We start from the raw sequence: 18116 nt of genomic DNA, 5'->3' as shown, positions 1-18116 counted from the left end.
TTATATAAATGAGATAGTCTTGATCTTGCGGTCTTTGATAGTGGAATAACACTCTATTACAAGTAACAGTCATGTATTCAAATCTTAATTATCCCCGAGCAGTAAAACCTGAATATTTTACTCTAGCACTGTACTTCAGTGCAATTTTAAGGTACTTGTACTTTACAAGAGTATTTTAATTTTACATCATATTATCCTTGTGCTCCACTACATTTCAGGGTTTGTGTGAGTTCCTGTGCAGACTTAAGTCTGCTTGAAACTGTCTTGAACTCAGCCTTTTTGTCTCTGCTGATGCTTTTGTCTGTTTCCCCTCAAACGAGCCCACACCGCCAAGCTGATGAGTTGATGAGTTGATGGAAGGCAGATGTGCAAGTTGGGCAGGTGAAGTGAACAAGTTGCAATCTGGAGGGAGCCAGGAGAGCGTAGTAAAAGCAAACCACCAATGACAAATAATGTCTTTCATGTCTAAACTCTTCCTAGTTGACCTAAGACCACTTTTTGCACAAATTAAGAGCTTTCATGTTCAAAATTCATACAAAATGGACTGTCCACTAAGCTGAATTTCTAGCTTAGCCAAGCGGTGGACAGGATTTCCAGTCTGGAGGATTTATGCCTGAGGAGGATTTCTCAGCTGTCCACAGCCCTGGTCTCTCCATGTCATCTGAAATTTCACACAGCTCTCCACAAAGCTTTCGCCTTGACTTGACTGTTGCTCGCAGAGTCTTCATCCGCCGTCACAGCAAATTGAAGCAGACCCTGCACTGTGCACCGATATACCAGCGCCTGTGGTGACAGTGTTTTGCTACAAAATGCGTTGACAGGTTAGAAATTTTGTTTTTTGAGTATATAGTTGCGGTTGTTGTACTTTTTCCACTGCAGAAACGCCCTTCAAAGTGAAATATCCATTAAAAGCCACAGTCTGAGGCTGCAGGTTTCTGCCAGACAAAGTCAACACAACAGACCTGCTCCCATTTGAGTCTGAAAAATGTGAAAGCAAAAAGAAATATATTGTTAGTGCGAGGTCACAAGTTTATTTAATGGATTTTGGCACTCCCATTCTTATTTTGTTCTCTTTTAGGAAGATAGTCATGTTGTAACCTTTGGAGCTAATTATCACATGATGCTTTGTGGGAAGCAAGCAGGAAGTGTGATGTTGCCACAGATTAAGCATTTTATTAGTCCATATTTGTTTCCTTTTCCAATAAAAGTCTGCCAAATTAGCTGTAAGCAGGTCCTGTTTCCAATGTACCCATGAAGCACAGTAAACTGTCACCATATTAATGTGATACTAAAGAAAACCAGCAAGTTTTGGAATAATAAGGAGCCTCTTTTTTCGTTTATGGATGTTTATTTGCCATGCATGTTGGGGTTAATTATATCCCCCACAAGTGTGAGTGACACTGAATCTAAAAGCTTCAACGTCTGTTTTCAGATTCGACTGATTTATCATCCAAGTGTTGACCATGTTGGTAAACAGCCAAATCAGTGGGCCATCTCACAATAACCAGCAGCAGTTATTTAATTGTAAGTACCAACATTTTTGTTTTTGCTTTGGAAGTGGTCTAAAAGTTAGAAAAAGATGCAGAAAGTGTGATTATTTGTTAATTATGAGGGTTTCTGTGATAATCCCAGCAGCTGCAGTTTAATCATAAACCTGCCACCAGTGTGATGGGGTTAATGAGACATTCCAGCACTGCAGTGCCTACAGTACAGTTCCTGTCATAATGGCTGCAAAAATAGAAGTGTTGACACTGTAATGCTGCTAAGTACTCAGTCCTTGTCTTAACTTTCAGTGTTCAATAGACGAGACATACTGTTTGCAGAGAGCTAATGATGCAGTGATACAGAGAGGGAGAGAGAGAGAGAGAGAGAGCTGTGCTTGAACGCCAGAGAAACACAGAGTGATGGGAAAAGTCATTGTTCTTCCTCTGCAGACAGATGGGTAATGGAGCAGAGCTGTGTGAACATATTACTCCCTGTGGACCCAACCTCCCCTGACAGCGTGAGACTAGACTGACCTCAGGGTTTAGCACACTATTAATGTTCACGCCCACGCCATGGAGGAGTGGACTATCACTGTCCTGCAGTCAATCGAAAGGATCTTTTTGGATCCTTTCCTGCTGAAAACAAAAATCAATACTTCAGGGGTTGAATCAATCTCACCGCAAAGCTCCTTCAGGTGGGGTTTAGGGCAGGTGCAAAGGGCAAGGAAGCCGACAGTGCTGTGTGAAAGACGGGTATTTAATTTTTAAAACCTGAAACGTCCAGGTATTGACCTCTGAGCCGGGAGACTTGCGTAATTGCAGTGACAGCTCCGGGGCTCTAATAAAATGTTGTGGCATGCTTACCCTTTCCCCCCCAGTTGAACCACAGCGAGCTCTGCAGCGAGAAACCAGAAACTCTCCCCGCTGCCACTTTGCATGCTTCAGTATGATTCTTGTTTGATTCAGTTGTTAAGTCGTGAGCGCCGAGTTTCTTGGTTATGCAAAGGCCGACCAACAGGACTTGGCTGGACGTTACCAGGTGTTTCTGCTGGTGCACAAATTTAATCATGGTTTGTTTTGAACTGGAGCCAGAGAGCAAAGTGTAGCCCGAGGCCTTTTCTCTCTCTTTTTTTCCTCATCGAATGCTTTCAAATCTAACCTGGTTTCCATAGTAACCTGGTCATTAGAGACAGAGCGCGCTCTCTGGGTTTGCCGTTATGAACTGACTTGTCGTTGGCAGGAAAAGTCCACTCCACTGAAAATAATACACATGGGTGATAAAGACGTCAGAAGGCTGTTTTGTTGGGAGGAAGTTACTTTGCGCGAGCCGCGGTCTGCAGTGAGGTGGGAGCACACAGGCTTTCATACACCTGTGGAAGATTTGTCAAGGGGCAGGATGGTGCTCTTGGAGTTTTTTGGAGGGGTGCTTTTTCTTGAGTAGACCCCATGTTTTTAGATGCAGTCTCTCTACACAATATCACCTGTGTAGCCACCATCTGCATATTTAAGACACTTTGCAGTGATGCAACTTCACACTACAAAGTAAACTGGAGAGTTTCAAACTGACACTGAGATTTTTAGCGTTAGCTTTTGCTAGCTACAGCTGATAAAATGAGCTACACATTAATAGTCATGAATTTTAGTGAGGCGTAAGATTCCGCAGCGCATTAATTTTTGTACGGTCCCTGACTACCCTCACTGATCAATAACAATAAAGCGACTGCTGTGTCGCGTTGGCCTCGTTTTCCTAAAGGCCAGTGTCTAAGAATGGCGGTGAGTGCTGGTGCTGTCTGTGCCCTTTAGCCCACAGTTACTCATGCACTCTGCCTGTCACACATGACATCTGATATTTCCGCAGGAAAAAGAGAAGAGCTGCAAAGAACATGTGAATGTGATCGAGCAAAGATTTGACAGGGAAGTTAACTTTTAACTTTTCAACTTGTCTGTTGAGATTTCATTTTTATTCCTTATGATGACTTTTTTTTTTCTTTTTTGTTGGCAAATTAATATGCCCATTACCCAAAAAAGTTGTTTATCACCATCCAGCACACACAGATACTATCTACATCTGCTGTTGTCATGGTTCAGGGTACATTGCAGCAAGTTTAAAAGTAATTTCAGCCCAGATATTAAGCTGACTTGTTATTACTGGTTACAATTTCTTGAGAAAATGAAACTCTTTCAGGAAAAGCACACTGTAGACAACGAGCATTGACATTTTATGAAATTGGAAAAGTGCACAGACTGAGTTTTGCAGAAAATGGGCTTTGTAGTACTACCATCTCTTTAAACTGTAAATGTTTTGCAAACACACTTGTTTCAAAGCTGCCAGTAGTGGCTGTCCTGGCTTCTTTCACTAAGGGGGGGGAATAATACCATCTAATCTTGATGTGGGTACCTCAGCCATTTTTGGATTTCTGTATCCCATGGTGTCTTTTTCAGAGCAATCAGAAAATCCCTTAATCCCCCAGATCCTCAAATCCTAAAGCCCCACCACATGCGAAGAGGAGTTAAGGCCCTAGCAGATCAGCCGGAGGTGTGAAGATGAATTTGAGACTGTGGAGAGAAACATTACACTTTCAAACTACACCAAAGTGAGGGGGAAATGGGTTATATTTATGAAACTGTCTAAACTGGGCTCTCAAACACATTTCTTAGTAATTATCTTGACTTAAAATATTTAGGAATGCACTGATTACTGATTGCTTTAATTTCGAGTTCAACCGCGTGTGGAAACAAGTTTTAATCACCGCAGTGGGGAGTAAACACACAAAGTGGCAGTGATGGAGAAAGATGTTTCTTCCAGTTTACTAAAAGTTTTATTTTATCACAGAGTAAATTTCCTCTCAGATTAACCAGTTGTGTTTGAGATGAACCTTTAAACACGTATATTTTTTTTCTCCACTATGTGGACCCAGCAGCCTCAAGAAAACCTTCTCTCCAGTATCCCCTTAAAACCATTTGCTCTTGTTTGTCAGCTCAATCATTCAGACTGGTTGACAGTCACAATCTGCAGGGCCAAGATACTGTAGAAAGTCAAGTGGAAATATGTTCAAATATTTCACAACTGTCTGTTAGAGCAGGCTGGTGGGGGTTTTCTTCCGTCTCAGTTTAGCCAAAAAATGTGACAGAGATGTCTTGTCCAGGAACATGTCAATGGGAAAATGTAGAAACTCAGTGACAGCTGAGCTGAGGGAAGAAGGAAAACTAAGCACAGATTTTGCAGTTGAGATGCAAAATAATAATAAATATATTCAATTATTGGCGTCCCAGTAAGGAGTGTTTATATTGCATATTTGTTCTGAGAGGCAATGTTTATTTTAAATGAGGAATTTATTAATGTTTTGTTCTTTGAAAGGAATAGTTTAACATTTTGAGAAATATGCTTAGTGGCTTCTGGTGGAGAAATGAGAAGATCAGTACCACTCTCATATACTGTACACTCTACAAATACACTATATGGTCAAAATTATCGGGACACCTCACCATTACACCAACAGGGACTTTAATAACGTCTCATTCTAAACACGGAGCTTTGCTTTGTGCACTGGGGCACAGTCATGCTGGAATAGAAAAGGGCCTTCAACAAACTGTTGCCACAAAGTTGGAAGCATAGCATTGTCCAAAATGTCTTGGTATGCTGAAGCATTAAGATTTCCCTTCACTGGAAGTCAGGGGCCGAGCCCAACACCTGAAGATACTTTTCCCCAATACTTTTGTCTATATTACGTATAAGGCTACAGCTAGCTACTTAGCACAAAGGCGAAGGAGCAGGTAGTCTGGCTCTGTCTAGTGGTAACAAAATCACTAATTAACATGTTTTAGACTAACTTGTTTGTTCAGTCTACACAAATGTGCTAATTAATTATTGAATTTAAGAGATACTATGGCCGCCTTTATACGGTACTTCTTCTCATCTCGTCTCGTCTTCTCACCTTATTTTACAACAGGCCCCCCCACAATAATATCAGCACTTTTAATTAAATGTGAAACATAAAGAAGTTTCAACATTTGATATGTTGATATGACAGGTATGAAACTTACTCATTAAAAGTTCTGTGGTTTGCAGAAAAGTACAATGGCAGCATTTATTCTGGCAGTTTAACTGTGAAAACCACTAAAATGTTCCCAAAACTTTTGTACAACACACAGCAATATCTGTCAGCTGTGGTAAATCCTTTTGGTCGATTGCAGCCAGTGGGTCTAATGCTAACTGCATATTAGCACCTGAGCTGGAAATGTTTGGAACAATCAGCAGGTAGCACAGGTTAAGAGCATTACAGCTCCCCTCATACTTTTCTGAACAAAATCCACCACCTAATCACCAAAAATAACCTAATTCTTCAAACGGGGATGTTAAACATTTTCCACCCTTTAGGCTACTTCTGCGCTTACTGCAATTTAAATGGCCTGAATTACTGCTACTGTTTAGTGTGATTTTACAGGGCTGCAATGCTCAGAGTATTCAAAGTTCTGGAGTACTTGTTTTATGGAAATCAATTTGTTTTGAGTAATTTTTTTGCCACCCTAAAGGGGCATTCTCTGTGCCTTCTGTTCCCACTATCTCACTACGTAATGAGTCGAGTTTGCTAATGGACTTCAGAGGGTTCATACAACGTGCCAGCACTCACGCTCAATAATCCACCCAGGAGAGACACTCAGAAAGCTGTTATCTCCTCCACAAGTGTGAAGTTAATCAAAGTGCAGTCCCACGTCTGCTCAGCGTCTTCTAATCCTCCACACAAAAACTGCTGTCATCTGTGCAGGAAAAGTTTAATTATTAATTTCTTTATAAAATTCAGTATATTTTGGAGCGCGTTTTCAGGGCAGTGTCAAATGTCATTTGATTGCTGTGTTCTGCGGCCAATCAGAAGCCACCTGGGAGCCTCCGCCGAGGCCTGTGATGTGCCGAGTTCAGTCCAGTATTAGCATCTGGTCCTATCACACAATTAACCTGCTTGTTGACCAGGAGCCCCTATCTCTGTCGCACAGGCGTCGGTGTGCCAGGTCGCTTTTTACTCACGGGGCCTGTTTGCAAAGAGCAAATGTTGGAATAGATTGCAGAGCCTTGCAGGCTTGTTCAAGAGAAAATAAACATTCAAAAGCAGAGAGAGGATTTTGTAGATGTTTACCCTGTTGCATTTCAGGTGCAATTTACATTACTAATGAGAGATATACTGCAAAATCAACCCATTGCTCATTAGTACACAGAATGCATTGTGACTTTCCTGAGGCAAACCTCAAATGAAAATTGATTTACTACATTGTGGCTCTAAATTAAATCAACTACCTAAAACATTTGTCTTATTTTTAACATGTACTAACTGGTGACACCTAACAGGATTTTCACACTTAAAAATCTGTCATTTGCAGCACCTCCAGACAGATGAAAACAAATCCCTAAACGTGCAAAAAGACCCAGAATTGAAAAGACTTTAACAAAAATATTAGCAAGGAAAATCTTTTGAACAACCTTTACAAATGGATATTTAAAAAATAACTTCACCTACACTCACATGTCAAAAGCAGCAAATTTATTTACATCCATAATGTAAATAAATGAGGACGTATATATGAAGGTAAGAATTATGCTTAATTCAGAAACACACAAATTCAGATTTTGAAGGGAAATCTTCTCCTCCATCCTCAGGAATTGGAAAAATAAAACTTACATATTTATAAACTGCCTCCTCAACAGCAGTGAAGAACTTCCACAGACACCATCCCACTGCTGGAAATATCTGTTAATCTGCTGCTAAGAAATGGCTTTAGGACATTACTGACCATTTTTTTAAAAACTGAAACTATGTATATTTGTATGTAATAAATGACACTATACTGTTTAAAACATGACTTTTATTTTCTGTAGGAACCAGAGTTCAGAAAGTAATGAAATATGTACCAAAGCATTGTTGGTTTTAACGAATATTGCCTCCATTATACAATCCAGGAAATGTAAAATTTATGCAAACTACATTAAAAGAAGCATATATATTCAAATTTCTATTCAAGTATTCTTCATGCAATGCAGAATTGTTCAGTATTCCCAGGCACAGTGTAACACTACACACAGTGCGTCCTTCAGGCTACACCCGACCTGTTGAGTTCCTTTGCTCTGTCAGGCATTACGTCTGCTTTGGATAGCACCCAGAGCGGCGACAGGCAGAGTTCAGGTGTTATGAGCCCCTCACCTCGAGTCACCTCGAGTCACCTCGAGTCACCTCATCGCTGCCTCCAATCAGCCCGAGTCAGAGAGGTAACATGCCTGTGCGCGGCCACCTGACCTGAGCTACATCTGCATCCTGCCTGATCCATCAACCTCCACCGCCTTGTCTCACTCAGTTACAAAGGATTTTTTTTCTTTTTTTTACTGTACAGAGAGCTATAAATATTACATCCAATATAGTTTGTTTCATATGAGATGTGGAGCAAAAGAATATCAGAAACCATCCGGAGTTAGAATCTGTATAATATAAGAGCTCCAGGGGAGCAGGTGGACTGCATGGCGTGATGCTTTCAAATGAAGAAGCCTGACGATTTATGACTTGACATGGGTGGAGAACCTTTATCGATTTGGCCCGTTGCTTTCCTGCATGACACTGTATTGATGTTTTAATTTCCAGAGGTATCACAATAAAACTAACAGGCTGCAATCAGGCCCCTGTAAAAATAGCTTAAGCTTATTTTCAGTCTCAGTAATTTTCATCACCAGGGATTTAAAATGGATGTGCTTACACCCATTACAGGCAGAAGTTATAAGCGCCTGGCACTGCACGATGAAAGCTTTTGCCACACTCAAAATGCTTCATTGCTCTGAAATATTGCACTGTTAATCATGACGAATGAATATGACTAGCAGCTAACCTGTCATGTGTACGGAGGGGATGTGAGTGATGCGGGGGGAGTGGGAAGACGCTATAGCTTCTTAATGTCTCTGATTAGGTTCAGGAAAAATATGTGGGAGAAACATAATTAAAATGGAAATATGTTTTGGCACTCTTAAAAGCCCATTAAAATGTTTGATTGTTTACCCGAGGCTGTGAGGGCGATGGATTTTTAATAGTTTGTTTAAAAGACACAGTGAGGCAATAAATTTATAATACTAATAGGTTTTATTGTTGTTGTTGGTAGAAGAGGAAGTGTCTTAAAGAACTATTTAGACCATTTGAGCACATGTACTGTATATCAGGTGCATCATTTGAATAAAGCCGGACGAGCTGTCTTTATTCAAATGATGCACCGGTCTGGGCCTGAAATGTTCAGGGTCGTGAGCGAATGGGAGCAGGTAAACCGGCACCGCCAGTTTCCCGCCTCAAGACGTCGAGTCGCACGATTGTGTTGATGACTTTACGGTTTACGGTCATGAAGAACATTGTTCGTCTCATAAACTCGTTGAATATTAAACACATCACAGGAGACAAAAAAACAGCTCCTCGCCGCGTTCACGCAAAATAAAGAAAAGACGACATCTGACCCTGCGCTATTTTATCCTTTTTCTGTTGGGTTTAATGGCCGTGTTGGTGCCATCTGCAGACTGTTTCCAGTGCCCCAGTTAATGTGTGAAAACATGGGGAAATGTTCCTGAATGTAGCTTGTAGGTGTGAATAGTAAAAATCACTTGTGATGTCTGAACGGTTATCCCAGTAATTTACCAGGAACTACGTGTGAAAGAGATTTAAACGACACCTTATGTTTTTCTACATATTAAACAAGCAAGATATAACATGTCAGTCAGTGAGCTTTGTCTTAACGAAGCTTCAGATTTAATTTCTCACATCCATCCAAGTGTAGTTTGCAAGTCTGTACACCTTTCATAGAGTCGAAAAAAGCCACCACATCAGATTTCTTTTGGGGGGCAGGACCTTGGTTTGACCTGACCCTCAGCCTTGGGGCAAACAAAGAGTCAACACGAGGAAATTCATCATTCATCACTCTGACCCTGCTGAATCAAATGAAGCCTGACATTTTGGGCCCACGTGCTCACAAGCCAGTGGCCCCATGATGCATTACAGCTGGGCCGATAACGGGAAAAATGGCAAACACAAAGCGTTTCATCACGACGGAGCGTTCTGGGGCTCAGAGCGAACCCCAGCGCGGCACTTAACCTGCAAGGCTTCAGCAGCCGCGTTCGCTCGCTTCCCCACTCCACAGCTGTGTTCACTTGATCCATCAGATCTTTTTTAAATGGTTATTGATTGTGCAGTGTGGACGCAGCCCATAAGCTCTCAACGTTAGCTGGGCGCTTGGTGAAGTCTCGTCGTGCATGGTAGTGGAGTGTATGATTGTTTACATTTACTGAGAAGTCATGAATTAATCATCGATATTGTTTCAGATATTTACTGCAAGGCCTCTTAACAGGTTTAGTTCAGCTTTCAAACAAAAGCAATTAAAGCTCTTTTCTCTTCTGTAAAGCATTCTGCGATGTAGCCTCCAACAGAGAAACTCGCCATATTGACTTTGTGGTCTAAATTTATACTTTTCTGTACACTGGACAAAAACAGAGCCAAAGAGTGTCCTGGTGCTGTGTTTGGTGTTTTGTGTCCTGCTGGTGCTATGAAGCAATAATGAAATAAAGGCTTTTAAACTCGCTGCCACACACGAATGTCTTGGATTATTTTATGTAATTTATTTCCCTGAAAGCTTTAGAAGAAACCTTGTCGTTGATAACTAGTTAAAGCTTGGGACTCATTTATAAAACGGACTTACGATCAGTTTTTCTATCTGTGGTGAACTTTGCTTCGTGAACAATGTGATGGAATTTATGGATTAAAGGTGTGACACACTGCATTGCTTCCTCTTCTTCTAGAACGAGGCCATTTATATAGAGATATATCAGCCACAGTTTTGTCAGTGTGTTTGCCTCATCTCACTGTTCAGTCCGCTGAACGACAGGTGTTGTCTGGCTTCGATTTTCTCTACTATCGCTGCACTCTCATCTCCCAGAAAGTTAGATTTTCTGTCTTGGTCAATGGCTGTTTCTGACCAAACCCTCATCTGTCCTGCTGGCATTTTATAAGGAGGACTAGCGATGTAGGAGCAGCAGGAGGAGTTAATTTATAGATAACAGCTGACTCATGGAACCTGCTAAAGGAAGGTTTTTTATCCTCAGCATCTTTAGTGAATCAAACAGAAGCACACAGTCAGAAATGATCTTAAGTCTAAGATCAAATATAAATCAAAGAATATTGCGCCTTGAGTTTTGGTCGGACAAAATGTTTGATGGCGCACAGTAATCTTGAGTTGTTGTTTTTTTTAGCATTTTATAGAGCAAATCATTACTCCAAAATGAAAATATTCATTAGCTTCAGCTCTAGACATCTTGTTTATTCTCACAGGGCATGGAGCCTTCACCACGCTTTGTCACTGCCCTGTGACATTCATTAACCCCGTCCTGACTCCTCTTTCCTCTTTGCCGAGAGGGAAAACAGTCTTTGGTTTCTCACTGGGGGGGAGGGGGAGGGGGAGGGGGGGACTCAGCTGGAGAAGCTACAGAAACTATAATGTAAAAATAACACTGTGGAAAATATTATTCACTTTACTTTATTATTCAGCAGATGTCAACTAAATAAATCAGATTTTTCCTCGTGCACGAAGCACGTATCATTAAGCGAAGGCACTGCTACAGGTCTCATCAACGCTCTGACTTTAACACGATGGACAGGAGATAAATATTTCAGCAGAGAATTGTTGTTCCCTGACTTTTCGCGAGTGGAGCATATCCACACGTGGCCTAACTTGGTCAGAGGTGGTCGACTCTGTTCAGTGAGTCAGTCTTGTTGACAGAAGTTTGTGTGTTTCACGAGTTTGTGTGTGTGTGTGTGTGTTTTCCTCACACAGAGGGAGAGATCCCAAGAGAGGGATAGTGAATTAAACATTTGATAAGGGATTGTTTGATCTCAGAGCTTATCAAATCTTTTATCAACCTGGAGCCAGATTTCTAATGGAAGCGATTATCAGAATCCTTCCCTACTTGCTAAACACCCATTTGCGTTTCAGTAGCGTTTTTCATCCTCTTCTTCTTCTTCTTCTTTCTTTTCTAACAATTAAGAAGCGCATCATTCAGCCACCACATAATCGCATGATTCTCGCCTCCTCTCAGGTGCTTTATTTCAAATTAGCTTCTTGCGCTTTCATTTAACAAGTGCAATCATTGTCAGTGAAGCATGTCCTCTTGTTAACCAGAGTAATATTGTTTCCTCTCATGGACGCCTAAGGCTGTGGTATCGATCCAGGCCACAGGGCTGTCAAAATTCAGCCCATCTTGCCCATCCTGCAGCTGTGCTTTCCCAGCTGTGGGCTTTGCCAGAATAATCACACCGCTGTGCACCATTGTTCGCACACAGAGCTCCAGCGCATGGACGTTTTACAGTCCAGCCTTAGTGAGTGACATTTTAACATTTAAGTCATAAAACATGTCACAGGAGAGAGAGAGGAAGGAAGACAAATGCCAGAATCCCTGAATCCGCTCACAAAGAAAAGCAAACGACCCCTGAGGCTATCCTGATCACACACAATCATGTCAATGCCGCTCACTGCGCTCACACACACACACACACACACATGCATTGCATTGGTCACATGCACTTTGTAACCACATCCAGATCAGAGCCACTGCACGCACACACACATGCACAGCCTGCCAGGAAGGGCCACTGGGGTCCAGTCATGGCAGGAGCCAGCAGAAAACTGATAAGGCTGGCTGGATTTGTTGAGTTCAGTCTTCTCCTAAAGCCGCTGCTGCTGGAGGGAGAAGAAGGAAAAAAAAACCATAACTGCACTGTGGGAACAGGTGAAGGGAGGCAGGGGAGCCGAGAGAACCGCAGAGATAAACATAAACACTGACAGGATTAACGTTCAGCTCGACATAACAGGTTGCAGCAGACAATTCCGACTGTACTTCTTTATAGACTCGAGGCAGGAATCTTTGCTTATTGTCACACCTGAAGTACTTTAAATCCTAAGTGACAGCAGTGAGCGACGATGATCAGAACAACAGCTTCCTCACACACAGGCTGACATGAGGAACGGGGTGTCCTGCTGTATCTCAGACCCTATTAGCCCCACAGCTCCGGCGCTTCATCAAAGTGTCATGATGCACGTTGATCAAGCCCAGCAAGAGCAATGGGGGGGAGGGCAAAGTGACATAAGCATGTGCAAACACGAGGAAACAGAGACACAAATACAAAACACACACATACACACAAAGCGGTAGCCTGACTTCACATTTTACATTAAGCAGCTGAGCAGAGTGTGTCTCTTCACCTGTGCCATACAGGTGGAGCACGGGACATAAAGCATTGATTCAGCTGGTTTATAAGTGATAAAGGCTGTGAAAAGGACAAGTCAATATCTAGCCGACTGCACCAGGGTTCAGACAGCAGCGTAATGGGCAGAGGTGTGTAAGATAGAGGCGGAAAGTGCAGCTGCAGACATCTACTCTAATCAAATATTAACATGGTGCCTCATAAATGATAGAGAAGACCATGATACAGTGAGGAAGGCTGCCCAAAAAAGGAGAAGTAGTTTTTGGTCAGCATATATTATTCAAAAGTAAACACGTGCTGTTAGTCAAAGATTACAAACCGAGAGGCTACAACACTCTGATTAACAAATAAGAAGCCACTGCCGCTCTGCATCTGAGCAAGAGAAAGCGCCGTGTGTCTCATCCCACAACAAACTGGCAACCTGCAACCTGCTATCACGGCATCTCAGCAGCAAGTGAAACCAAGCCAGAGAAATCAATCGTCAAAGAGCGAACAAAGAAGAAGAAGAAGAAGACAAAAAAAGAGATTCTCAAAGCATCCTATTTGAACCACTGATTCAATGTGCTGTGACAGCTATGTACTCACCAGTGACAGTGTCTCTCACTTTTCCTCTCCTGATCCCTCACTCTTCCCCCTCTCTCTCTCTCTCTCTCTCTCTCTCTCTCTCTCTCACACACACACACACTTGTGTCTCCCTCTGTTTTTCTTTTTTCCTCTCTTGATTCCCTCCCCTCGCTCTCTCCTCCTCGATCCTCTCCCTTGCTTGCTCCTGAACAGAGTGAGCCTCCACTGCGCTCAGGAACCCTGTTTCTATGGCAGTGTGAGCAAGCGAGCAAGTCAGCAGGATACTGTAGTGCAAATGTCTGGGGGCAGATCCCTCACTCAGCCCAGCGAACAGTCAGACAAGCTCAATAGCCTCTCACTTCAGCCTTGTTGTGCTGAAACACCCGCAAGCCACTTCAACTTCTGCTGCAGAAATCCCTGCCAAGACTCAACATGCAGTGTGAGGGCAAAACAAAAGAGAAACCCAGTAAGGACACGTGTGTGTGTGTGTGTGTGTGTGTGTGTGTGTGTGCTCCCTAAAAACACAGGCAATGCAGCAAAAGAAACATGCATAAGTTTAGGAGCATGAATATACACGAGGGCATCCTCATAAATATCAAAGGTTTTCTTTGAATAGATGTTCAGATAACACATTCAAAGAGTTGCTTCATTTATTTATTTATTTATTTAATAGAGAATTGGATTAGGCTAATGCATCACGAGGGATCAAAAAGGAGTATTTTTATTTTTTTATTTTTTTTGATGAGCAACACATGCGAGCCTGCGCTTTGTTCTGTGTCAGGAGAGCTTGCTCTGCCGTGATGAACACATGTACCTCCACACATGCACGCACACACGCACACACGCACACATGCACACACACCATTACACCATTTATTTAATAAGCATGTTAGAAACTGCAGCTCAGTCTGCAGTCCTGGCCATGGCCATGCGACATATTGCAGCACTATCAGTACAATCTTCAACAGAGAGGGAGAGAGGGAGGAGTGGAGGAGGGGAGGGTGGGGAGAGAAAGCGCAACCCCCGAGTCTTCCCTCTATCTAGATTAACATCAGTTCCTCAACAGGCTGTGGTCTGCAGAGGACGCTTCTGTGACCAGAGGCTCCAACTGCAGCAGCACCTAGAAATCAATTGGATGTGCAACACTGACAAAATAAAGAGAAATTAATTACATCTGAAGCCCTGCAACGTGTATGAAATGGTGCAGCTGACAAGCATTCAAAATTGTGATCCTAGAAAGTGTGTTCTGGGTAAAAAAAACCAGGCCTATCAGGGGACAGGGTTTCTTTGCTAACTGTTACACTGTAGCTAATGCATTTATGCATTACTCCGAGATACTCCAGCAGAATGTTTTAGAACTCCAACATGCTGGCTTGTCCTTGATGCATATTTCATCCGTTAAGTAATCGGGACACCTCAGAGGCTTCGAGAGAGAACGACGGCATCAGTTGTTTCAGTGAGTGTACCAACACAACATATGAGCCGCCTAGAGGTGGTAATTATGCCTCAGAGGAAGGGGGCGAGTCAGGTGACGTTGTTATAGAGCTGCAGAGTCCACACAGGGAGGACGTCAGGGTGGATGGATGGATATAACGGGCTTTAACACGTTTGTTTCTCTTCAGGTTGCTTCCGAGGAAGAAGTCATTTTAAAGAAAAACACAACATTCGTGTGATCTAAACTAAACAAGAGGACATTATTGTAATCCAAGTTAAAATCTTTCCCAAACTCTAACAAAGTTGACCACAGCTTTGTCAGATGATAAAATGGACCCATGAAGGCAGAGAAAAGTGATGTCCTGCTGACCGGGACACCAGACCAAATGCCTCTCCGTCTCACTCGAGAGAGCATAATGTATTTTATCCTGTAATTTAGAGGAACTGCCGGAGGTTTTATGAGCATTTCATTTGCAATCTTCGCACAGATACTTTTGATCCCCCCATACTGCAGAATGAGTGAATAACTGGTGTTAATGAAATAACTCTTTGGTGTCTGTGATTAACTCCAGTAAAACCTGCGTCAGTATGTCTGATGTCTGATACTGACACTGGATCAAGTTAGGGATTTCATCACGTCCCGCTAAGAAGCTTAATGTGATTTTGGCTTGCAGCACTATCCTTTCATTTCTTTGACAATTAAAATCAAATCAAGCATATGTAAGCTGAACAACCGGGAGAAGGAGCGGAATATCAGAGAAACAGATGCAGCCATAATCCAGTGGTCCTGCAGGCAAATCTCGTCTTTCAGTTTCCCGTGTTGTAGCTGCTGCATTCAGCATACACAACAATATCCTTTAAACATTAACAACGCATGACAGATTGGTTTATGAGAAGCAAGCGCCATGACAATCGGCTGACAGCGGCTGGACGGGCCCTTGATGGGGCATTGACGGGTGAAAGCAGAGGGATAGTGATGGCTCAGCTAAAGGTGGACTGCTGATGAGCGCTAGCCAAACAAATGCCAGCGAGCACAATGTGCATCAGCCGGGACTGTCAGATGAAAAACTGCTGTCCCACACATGATTTATCTTGCATTGATGGATCAAACATAAGGGATGGCGGTGTTATAATTAACAGTATTTTCAACGTAGGCATGACATCTCAGGCGTAAGCAGCCTAATTTTGCCTGAACGTTAACAGCTGCTGGTAGCACTTCAGATGAGACGCACAACACATTCCCAGCCATCCCTGCAAATCACATTACTCTGGCCAATTACGGCGGGATAATTAAAGGTCAAAATTTCAAAGTCACACTTTTTAAAGCATGATTAATTGCTTTTTTGCGGGCACTGTGGGAGCAACCGAAAAAGCTGTAAACACAATAGTGACATTTTACGACCGTGTAAAGTTGTTGTGGTGAACATTTTAGCAAGCAACTGCCTATTTACACATCTATTATTCATATTCATCAGCCATGTGACAAAAGTCCAATATTCACTCTCCTTTGAGCTGTTCGGCTGTTATGGCTCCACTGTAGATTTGGAGATACACACTTACAAGATTACTTACGAAGCCTGTCAGAGCTGAAAACAGCTGCATGTGGCTGTGACTCGATGCGAACAGTGCGGAGCACAACAAAACTGCTAAGTTGTGGGTTTTGCTGACCTCCAGTGGTTTAACTTCTCACTTTAGCGCACTGATGTTCAGGTGTGCTCCAGGAGCCTGTGACGTCACGGCAGGGTGTGGTTACAGGTGCAGCTGAGCACATTTCTGACCCCAGCTTATTGATGCTGGGCGTGGTCAGAGATGAAACAGGCTCGATGCCTGCGACCACAGAGGAACATCTCGTCTGTGTTTGTGTTTCGACGGGGAGCTTCGGTGCTGTGACCTACACCACAGCCAGCCGTGTGGGAGTTTACATTTGAAACACCTGGAAAACAACACAGAGGGAATCGCCCTTTAAGCGCATGTTCCTGACTACAGTATTTTTACATGCTTTTACTTCAGCAAAAAATTTTTTTTTATGTGAAGCAGAGTATTAAAACAGTGTTGTGTTGTATTGTTGCTTTTAATTAATTCAAGCATCTGAATACATCCTCAACAGCATCCTGAAGAGGGCCTCTACATGGACTTCTGTCTAGCTGGGGCAAAAGCTCTGATTTTGGGTTAATGCCTTGTGTTATGTGTACACAATGTCTGCTTTTTTATGGCTGTAAGAGATGCGTAATACTGGTGGCAGGACTGTGTCAACACCAACATAAGTGGCCAAGCTTCCTGATTATAAATGCAAAGGACTACAGCAGGGTCTGCCCCAGTGGACTGCAAGAAATGTTCTAAGGCAAACATGAGAAGAGGGCAGGAGCTGCCCATACGGTCCGCAGTAATGAGGGTCGTGACCTTGGAGCCTGAAACAAAGTGCCTGAGGACCCTGAATCTATAAGGTCCAAGGCATAGGGGCCTCAGTGCCTCACATAGCTGCTATGGACCTTGTTGCTATGTAGCCATTGTTGTTGAGAAATGCAGCCTCGTTGTATCCCCCCACTCCCAAAGGCTCCTGCAAGTCTCCAGTATGGTCACTTATGCAACAGGTATTTGTCTAGAACTACACCTGGAGAAAGAATGTGAGGCAAATCAATAGAGCGAGAGGAGTTATGCATCTTTATTTCTCCTGAGAAGCAAGCGCCAGACAAAACTGTCCTTTCGACTGATGATGATGATGATGAAGGAACAGGAACAAGTGAAGCACCACCATGGTGAGCAGAGAAAATGTATTCTCTGTCAAGACTAGTTTTGCAGAGGAGAATGACACCGTGGTGCCATTTTGCATGTTTATGCTACTGGAAGCAGCACAGCTTGGTAAATAACTGAAATCACAACAGGATAAAAGCAGCAGCAAACACAAACCCGAATGGAAAGTCGCCCCACTGGTTTCAAAGTCTAGGGAAACTGGACATCCAACCAAAAAGATACGAGGTGTCACTGAGGGCCAAGATGTGCAAGAAGCAGCAGACAGAGTTAACCTGTGGACAGCTGGATGGATCTATTCCTTCAGGAGGAGTAACTCAAGCATCTGTAACCGACTAACATAAGTGGATAAACACTGATTAGACGGCATTAAGGGTAGATGTCTTCCCAAGAGGCCAAACAGAGAAAGCTGCATATTGCAAGATATGAATGAAGTAATCTTCAGTGAAGCGAGAATGAAACAGTTTCACTCCACGAGTACTAATAAAATGGTAAAAAAAAAAACAACAACAAGAAAACCCACTTCCACAGTAATTCTATGGTCACACATCACACACGGATGGAACAGCCACCGGCAGCTTTTTAGGGTTCAGTATATTCTGGCCTGAGGATCAAATAATCA

At 42.7% G+C, this 18116-nt stretch overlaps 1 long non-coding RNA gene across 1 annotated transcript; it reads left to right on the top strand.

The window, feature by feature from the left end:
* The first annotated feature begins 349 nt into the window (after positions 1-349).
* LOC124063578 lies at positions 350-6928 on the top strand. Its single transcript, XR_006844120.1, has 3 exons — positions 350-821; positions 1433-1524; positions 6858-6928. It is a non-coding gene; the product is annotated as an uncharacterized LOC124063578 (long non-coding RNA).
* The last annotated feature ends 11188 nt before the right edge of the window (positions 6929-18116 follow it).

Source organism: Scatophagus argus, chromosome 8 (genome assembly GCF_020382885.2).
Source record: "Scatophagus argus isolate fScaArg1 chromosome 8, fScaArg1.pri, whole genome shotgun sequence".
Lineage (NCBI taxonomy): Eukaryota > Metazoa > Chordata > Actinopteri > Scatophagidae > Scatophagus > Scatophagus argus.
This window is presented reverse-complemented; position numbering and strand designations above follow the sequence as displayed.